Source organism: Aythya ferina (genome assembly GCF_964211825.1).
Source record: "Aythya ferina genome assembly, chromosome: 2".
Taxonomy (NCBI): Eukaryota; Metazoa; Chordata; class Aves; order Anseriformes; family Anatidae; genus Aythya; species Aythya ferina.
This window is the reverse complement of record NC_140297.1, coordinates 2,011,016-2,020,160: the sequence shown is the minus strand read 5'-3', so window position 1 is coordinate 2,020,160 and position 9,145 is coordinate 2,011,016. Positions and strand designations below refer to the sequence as shown.

General features: G+C 38.2%; 1 long non-coding RNA gene across 2 annotated transcripts; it reads left to right on the top strand.

The window, feature by feature from the left end:
• The first annotated feature begins 2,334 nt into the window (after positions 1 to 2,334).
• Positions 2,335 to 7,899, top strand: LOC311432804. Of its 2 annotated transcripts, XR_014690345.1 has the most exons (4): positions 2,335 to 2,412; positions 2,728 to 2,846; positions 3,467 to 4,004; positions 7,381 to 7,899. It is a non-coding gene; the product is annotated as an uncharacterized lncRNA (long non-coding RNA). The 2 variants fall into 2 exon arrangements; XR_014690346.1 differs by lacking the exon at positions 7,381 to 7,899 and having other exon boundaries at positions 3,467 to 5,716.
• Positions 7,900 to 9,145: the final 1,246 nt, after the last annotated feature.

Here is a 9,145-nt window from a genome sequence, read left to right as displayed (position 1 = left end):
TTTATTTTTATTTTTATTTTTATTTTTATTTTTATTTTTTATTTTTTTTTTCTGTTCAGCCCAGGAAGAAAGTTTTTAAACTGGAACGCCCTCTTCTCTAACACTGCCAAAGTGCCTTTTTTAAGCAGCCCATTGATGGCCTCCACTCATGGTCAAAGCCAGTGGTCCCAAACACCCAGTTTGTAAGCATTTTGTCACCTGTATAGTCAGAGGTTACAAAAAGTCACTGCTGCAACAGGAATATCTGGTAGATTGAAAGTGAGATGGGATGTTCTCCATGGCAAGTTGGAGTACAGGTCACAGGATCCACTTATGCAGTGTTTTCATGGCAAACAAAAGAGCATAACCTTTGGTGACACTGTCAGAGCTACACAAAGCGTGTGACTGGAATATGTTCCACTTTATGTCCAAAGCTTCTCTCAATGGGGTCTTTACTTCAGCTATTATTTCTTGGTGCTAATGTGACTGCTAAAAATGTACAACTGCATTCCAAGCTTTGGCCTGAGTTTGAAAAAAGGGTGAACCCAAAGCAAAGTACAGTATGCCAGTTTTGTGTGCTAGTGTATGCAGTTTGGAGAGGAAGAGGAGTTGTTATTACTATTACAATTCTTTTTTTTTTAATTTATTTTAAGTACAAATATCTAGCTAAGATCCTCCAGGAAATGAATATGAATGAAAACAATTGAAATCACTGGAGAAACCATCGCTTACAATTTGGGAAGAAAAAAAAAAAAAAGACATACCAAAAATATTCATTTGGCATACATGTGCAGTTTTAGGGCATTCCTTCTTGACTGGTCCTAGCAAGATCATTTAGCTTAGTCAAATGTCTGAAGGAAATAACCAGCCAGATAGGCTAACATGGCTAAAGCATGTTGAATTACAGTGCCAGAAGTACACAAGGCAAGGATGTGGCTTGCTCCTGAGCCAATTATCACTAATCCCTCATAACAAATGTCTATCCATTATCAAGCCTGGTACAGAGAAGAGAAATCATGCCTTTCAGCACAATTCCTGAACGGGGCTGGAAGCTTTCAGATAAACAATTACTTTTTCTACAACCCTTTTCTTGTTTACCTGCAATCTTACCCTGTTTTTGCAAGACAATAACAGGATGTGTTGGTGACAATCCAGTTGCATTTGTGTGCAGCAGATGTTCTGAAGCATCTGCTTCCCAACGCAGAAGGAACTTCCAAAGCTCCCAAGAATGATAATTGCTTGTAAGAAATATCTTTTTAATACAAGTTTTATTTTACCCAGTCCTTTCAGTGGCAGCTTCCTGACACTGAGCTTTATTCTCATTCAATGAACAGAGTGTAAACATAAATAAATAAATAATAAAAAAAAAATGTTGAGGCCAAGTCTTACAAAGAAAAGGTCAAGTGCACAAAGGTGTGAAAGCTCCTGGAGGAGCCAAGGTATTACTGGCCACAGAAGCTCAGTGAGCCAAACTGAAAGCTAGCACGCAGACTTGACGTCATCCATTGACTCTTGGTATTTTGAAGGGACAGGATGAGCTAAAGAAATTAGTCTTGGTTATTTACCAGTCTGTAATTTATTAGGCTGTGTCATAGGCAGAGCTCCTCCTTTCAGAATGAGAGCTGGAAAGTTGATGTTTCTCATTTTGGATGCTTAGACTGGGTGTAGATACAGCTATGCAGTATTTCATTAAAAAAATAAAAATAAAAAAATTCCCGGGGAAGTGAAAGGCAGAATATGCACCCTTAAGACTGCAGTTTTGAGCCTTCAAGTGGATGTTGATTTAGGTAATTGGGGATTGGTTACTGGGGATAAGGAAACTTACTGGGCTGGAAAGAACTTCCAAATTCTGGAACATTCAAGTGATTTTTTATGTTTGTTTTGCTATGCCTTATTTTGTTTGCTTGTTTTGTTTTGTTTTAATTTTAATTCCTGCTGATATGATAAAATATAATGAAAGAAACAAGTTCAAAAAATTCACAAATAACCCACAATGATTTGCTTTGCCAAGGACTATCTTTCCTGTCCTCTTACCATCACAAATTCATTTACAAACTGTGAGTGAGTAGAAAAAAACATTTCCAAGAACTGCTCTGACCTTTGTTCTCCAGATTCCTGGTAGAAACCTGTCTAAATCCTCCAGACCAAGGCAGGCTCCATCCCCCAGTCATGCTTACATAACATGAGGTGGAGTTCTGGCCCAAAACTTCAGCTTTTTTGCTATGGTCCCAGGGAAATCGATTCAGATCTTGAAGTCCAGCTGAACTCCACCCAAATGGCCTGTCGGTAAGTGAACCCACTGAAAGGCTGGAAAGTCAAAGGGTAAGTAGACGATACTTTCACATACACAGGTCCTACCTACCTGGCTAAACATCAGCAGTAACTCCTGGGAAATCATCACACCGATTCTGATTTGTCTTGCATGTATATGAGGTGGGTGTAATTGGAATTTGGAGCTGGTTGTGGCTTAGCTCAGCATACCCAGTGCTAAAACCTGCTTCAGCAGGGGACTCTCATGTTTCTATTTTGGACAGTTAACCTTAAATCAAAATAACTGGTTCAATTCCATGAATTCCCACTCTATCTGAAAGTTTGCTATGTTTGATCATTCTCTATGCAGAAATTCATACTAGAATGTTGCAAGTTTTACACAATTTCTTAATAGGTCTTGAAGTTTCCATCTCTACTCTTTCTTGGCTCGTTCCTTTTATTATTTCATTCAAAGTGAATGAAGAACTTGAAATGTAGTTTTCAGATATTTCGTTGATCCATGTCTGCACTGAGATTGCCAAAAGCATGAAGAATATAGATTACTGCTGAAATCTATATGGTGGAATCTACATAGTGGAACACACCGAAAATGTTGGGTAAGCTGAAAAATCCCATTTCTCTTCCTCTTCACCTATTTAATTTCCTTATAAAGCAAATCACCTCTTAACCCCATACTGAAAGGAGCAGGAACAATCTCTCAGACCAGAGCACACCAATGTCTGCAGACAGGACCACATTTCCTATGCACATGCTCTAAATTAACAGCTTGTGCTTCACATTCAGATATCGGAGAGACTTGCAGACAATATTTTCTCAGTAGTTGAGAAGCTAAACCTTCTGAGCTGTGGAAGTATAGTGCTTCAGAGCACTCATCCTAAAGGAAGTTGGTCCTGTAAGAATGTCTTACTCATTGAGAACATGAAATGGAAAATGCATTACAGAGAAAAAGAAAATTGTTCGCATATTTTTGTAGTGGCATTTATAGACTCTTGTCTACTACATCTCTAATATAACACAAAGAAGAAACAAGAAAAAAAAAGTGTATGGGATATAGTCAAATAGCATTTCCCTCTCACATTGCTTCCACAGGTCTGAGAACTTTTGAATTAATTCCCTAATGATGATCTTAAATCATAAAAAGTCACCCTCTTATAAAGTCTTCTGCATGCTGTTTACAACTCTTTAATAGTCAACACATTGTTCTGCTTTTCTTTAGGTAAAAGGAAATTAAACCAGAAATATTTTTGAGATGCTTTGTACTTGAGGCTGAGAATGTGCTGTGAGTGGCATAAGTACATCACTGGTACATGGATGACTATAGAGACTCTTACTTGTAAAAGGCCTGTCCAGCATCTTGCTGGCCACTATTCAGGGCAGAGTATTAAAACATGACATCCAGCATGATTCTGAAGAAATTTTTGCAGAACACTGAGAGTACAAAAACTGTTCTGGAGAGCCACCCATGGGAGTTAAGCTCATGTACACAGCGTGGGTAGCTTAGACACCATTATTTATTTATTTTGTAATTGTTGTTTTGTTTTTTGTTTTTTATAATCTTGAAATCACACTGTAAATACATGAAGACCCATGAATAAGGTACCCTTATCACTACAGTTCATCACATGCTGATTTAGAGCTGGGAAACTGAAGATTGAAGATTGAAGGTTGAAGAAAGTGAAAGATCTAAGTCCTGAATTTAAAGAACACTTGAGGAAGGAATTTGTCTAGATGTTGGGCTCTGAATTCCAGAAAAGGTCTCTGTTCATTGCCCGTGGGAATCTCCTCTTTGACATGAATTCAGTCCAAGAAAAAACAAAAACAAACAAACAAACAAAACATATTAGGATTTATCTTTCATTATCTTATCATCAAATATAATACTTTAAATCTTTAAATGGATAACAGAGATTTATTTATTTTTTCCCCCAGTCTGGGCTGTCCTTGGCAGCAGATGGAAAATCTCTTACTTCTATCTCATATCTGACATTTCTCACCACACTGCTTTTCCTTTTTAGCCCCCTTGTTAAATGCAACTACCTAGCTGTAAATGCCACTGTATTTAAGGCAAGGTGAGCAGATACTCAAATTATAGAAGCAGCAGAGAGAAAATTGAACATATCTTGTTCTTTCTCCAATTTCCTCACCTGTAATCCACACTGTCTTTTGCAAGGCAATTTCATTGTGCACCTTTAGAAGTTATCACATCCCATAAAGAGGATTTCTACTGGACTCATCTCAGTGGGGTCGTTGTCCTGTCACTGGTCTTTTAAGTTTCTCCAGCACAGGGAGTGCTTGCATGCACACATGTGTGTGTAGGTTTTAGGTCTGGAACACTGCTGGATTCCTGTCATGCTCCATGATGACACCAAGTTGTCTAACTCTGCTTTGGAAACAGATAAATGTTATGAACTTAACCCAACTGGGACCAACACACAAGACTCCATGTCTATGCTATTAAATAATAGCATATTATTTAATAAGCCTGTTCTTGGTCCCTGGCTGATACAAATGAACTATCTCCCTCCCACGCCCTAAATAAGTGGCCACAGGCAACCTTCATGCTGGGAATAAGCTCATTTGTGCTATCCCCACTGTGCTCAAGCATTGTCTGGGCATTTGCTCTTGGACACAGGTCAAAGCAATGCTAGGGGCTATGTTAACAATGTAATAGTGTGAGCAGCTGTGGGACACTGCCCACATCCATGACTTGGCTCTGTTAACTTTCTATATAGACAAGCTGACTTCAGCACAAACAAAGTCTAGCTTCACAGGAATAATTTAGGTAGTATCCAGCTACAGTACAACTATCATGCAAGCAGGAGTCCTGGAGAATATTTCTTTTTTCTTGATTCCGTCTCTGTATTTTTCATAGATATGTGTGTATACAACTTCTGCAGAGGACTCAAGTGAAAAACAGTTTGTAGAATTTAGGTTTTCTTCTTGTCTTCTGTGCTATTTGATCAGTATCACTTTTAAATTTTTAGTCACACAACATTTAAATAATTATATAAATCATATAAATACTTATTTATAAATTATATAAATACTTATTTAAATAATTTATTCCATTAGGAGTTTCTGATGTGATTGAAACCATTTGAAAATCTTTTATACTGCAAGCTGTGATTCCTATTACAGTAGGTATAATGCAATGATTTGTTGCCATTACATAACAGTCAGTTCATCTCCCATTTTGTAAGGTCCCAACCCACAGAATTATCCTGTTGGTTTTAAACAGCTTTGCCTGAAGAACAACCTCACTGAAATTACAGTGACTTTGGTAAAGAAAGACCTGCAAAAAAAGACACAGAGCCCCAATATCTTACAGAGCAAGAACTTAATGAATTCCCTCTTGTTCTTAATGATGCAAGAACATCTGAAACCTCTATATGTTGTTGGGTCTGTTTCTTGTACAGGGAGATTGAAGTGCTCCAAATGAGGATTCATGGAGCTGGCTTGCTGAGCTTCCAGCTATGATAGATCAGCAGAAACACAGGGATAGTGCTGATATGAGTCCTCAAAAATATTGAAACACGAAATTTCAGGCTGGTGGAAAATAAACTTCTTTTGTATCAGATTTATAGCTGGAAAATATCTCCTAAATTTCTGTACCTAATCTAATCCAACTGCATTCAGATGAAATGTAGATAAGGAAAGGACCTATGTGAGGCCTGAACTGTTATATGGCACCTGATGAAGTAGGAACACATGTTTGCAGCAGTTCTGTAAAATCACGTCTGGTACAGCTGTAGACTTTCACAGCTCAAGTCACTCAGGCACATCTTTGGAAGATGTGGATATTTCCAGAATTTAGGACCCAGCTGAGCATGCATTTTGAAGGAGCTGTTTCACATCAAGCTGCTTACAGGGCTCACCAAACTTTTGTGTGCCCCATTTCAAGCTCCATGTACACATTTTGATCTCCAGTCCCAGCTTCAGTCTCTAGAAAAAATCTTCATTTTACCTGTTGGTTTTCCTGTTGAGGAAGGAGAATATCTGTAGTGATGCCTTGAAAACACATATAGAGTCCCAGGACATGCTCCTGGTTTAGATTATCCCTAGTTTAGATTTTTCTCCCTAGCTTAGATTTTTGCTGGGACCAATAAATTAAAAGGTATGTTTAGCCTGAAAAAGAGAAGGCTCCAGGGTGACATCATTGCAGCTTTTCAATACTTAAAGGGGGCTTTAAAAAAGATGGTAAACAACTTTTCTCTTGGGCAGATACTGACAGGACAAAGGGAAATGTTTTAAAAGTAAAGGAGGAGAGATTTAGATTAAGAGTTAGGAGGAAAAAAATCTTCACGCAGAGGGTGGTGAGGCACTGAAACAGGTTGCCCAGAGAAGTTGTGGATGCCCCATCCCTGGAGGTGTTCAAGGCCAGGTTGGACAATGACCTGGGCAACTTGATCTAGGGAATGGCATCCCTGTCTATGACAGGGGATTGGAGGAACTGGGTGATCTTTAAGGTCTCTCCCAGCTAAAGACATTCAATGATTCTGTGATTGTTTGTCCCCACCACAAAGAAAATAATTTTCAGGAACTTGCAGTTGCTCCTAGTTTAAATATATATATATATATATAATACCTGTATATATATATATATATATATATATACCTGAATATATCTTATACCTTATACCTTATACCTGAAGCTATACCTTCTTCCTTGAGATTATAATCAAATCAAATAAAAGGGGTACATCAGAACCTGTGCCATCTGCTCCTCATGGGTTATCTATGGATTTGGTATCTGAAATGTGTGCTTAAACCTCTATAAATTGGCTTGGGATACTGAGGCTTGGAAACTCATGGCTGGGTATGCATCTCAGCTTCCACCTTCTCCAAATTATATGCAATTACATTGCAAATGGTGGAAAAATATTCAATTCTTCATTAACATTGCACCTGTATTGTTGACTCCAAGTGAAGTACTGACAAAGGCAGTTGAAAGTTACAGTCTTCCAAGACTGTTTTGTTTGTTTTGTTGGTTGAAAATTTTTAATGCAGTGATTTTCCTAGCACAGCTCGTCTTCTGATTTTTAAAGGAACTTACAAAACCTTTAACTGAAAATAATAAAATTTCTTAGTGCTTTGAAAATGTATTTTTTATTTCAGTTCCTCTTTTCCCAGGTTTTGCTGTCACTTGCTTCTTTTACTGTCATGGGAAGCATTTAGAGGATGAAAAAAAAAAATGGAGAAAAGAAAAACAAATGGGGAAGAAAGACTCCATTTTTGCTTGAGATCAGAAGAAGAAATAAAGAAGGATTTGAATACAAAAATGCTGAAATATTCCCTTTTAAAGGAAGAGCATTTTCGTTTTTGAAGATGTTTGTAAGGAAGAAAAGCACATTAATTCTGGTGAGTGATGGCCATGTCCAAAAACAGTCTAAAACCAGTAGGTTATAAACCTCAGACTCTGCTCAAGGAAATCATAAATACACAGTCGCTCAATCACACTTGAACAAGAGCATCAATCTTTCCCTAGATGTTATGCAGTTTGCAACCTGCTCTCTTCCACCTCCTGCTTTGGTGGCCTATTTTGGTTCTTGACAGGCTGCCTGTCTGGTCAATTTGTTCTTCAATTTCTCCATCCAACACCTGTTCTGAATCAAAACATGAAACTCCACAAAGAAGCATGCCCGGACCAGACACAAGGAATACTCAGAATTAAAGTGAACGTTCTGCTCCATTAACTTTCATAAATGGACTATGTCCTTTGTTTTTGAACAATATTTGTAATGGCCCCTGTTAGGGATGAAACAATTTTGAATTGAGCTGTTAGTGATTCCCCATGTAATTTGTGTATATTAAAAACAATACAAAAGAAACAAACAACCAAAAACACCGTTTTTTGCTCTTTAGCTGTAAATTCAAGTCTGTCAAGTTACGCCTTTGGAAACAGTCTGTTTTAATTAATGTTGCTTGCTTGAAAGGTGCTTTAGGAGTCATTTGCCACCACAAAAGTGAATAAGTAAAATGTGGAAATAAAATGCTGGAAGAGAACATAAAACTCACCCAGCTGTGAGTGGGTACATGGGGTTTGCTTCATCACATGCTCAAAAGCAAATGCTGAGGCACTGTGTTGAATTTGGGTGACATGGTAGTGCACACTTTAAGTTTGCAGTAAGGGAAACAAAGCGATGCACTGCGAAAGATTCCTGAGCACATTCATATGACTGAAAGTGTTCATGTTTTTACTCACATTGCACTTAATTAACTTATCCCATGTCACTGACCCATGGTAAAAAGCATGCATGCTCATAATCTCTCCCAGCTCTGAAACAAAATGTTGCCTGACACTGTGCTAGTGTCTCTATTAGTGCTATGAAATTACTTAAGAGAAGGAAATTTACCCAAAGTTAGGGAGGTACAGGTTAGAAGTGTGTCTTGCAGGATACAGCAAAACTTCTGAGAAATGTTAACCACATGCACCAAATCACTGAACTCAGGGTACTTTCAGCTTGTATATTCAAACTCAAGTTTTGTGTGAAAATATGCAAATGTCTGTATGAGAAAAGGTTGTGTAAGATCTCATCTCATTGGAAAAATGGTCGATGGATTCAGTGAAAGTTAGAGCGTGGTCCATCTGCAAAGCTAATAGGGATGTAATTCAGTTGTTGAAGTCTAAGTAATTATTTCCATCTAAAATGTCTTTCAGTATCCAAGACACTCATGCGGGGAGGGGGGGGTGAACATAGCACAGGTCCTGGCAGACACCTACCTGGAACAGAAACTTCAGATGGGACCCTCCTGAACATCTCAAATGAAGATTCTACATATCGATACAGATGCTTAAGCTGAGATCACAGACAGTGATGCCAATTTCCACACCTGTCCCACATATTGCCCCCTATATTTTGACACATGAATTTGCAAGATGAATTCCTGCCTGAAG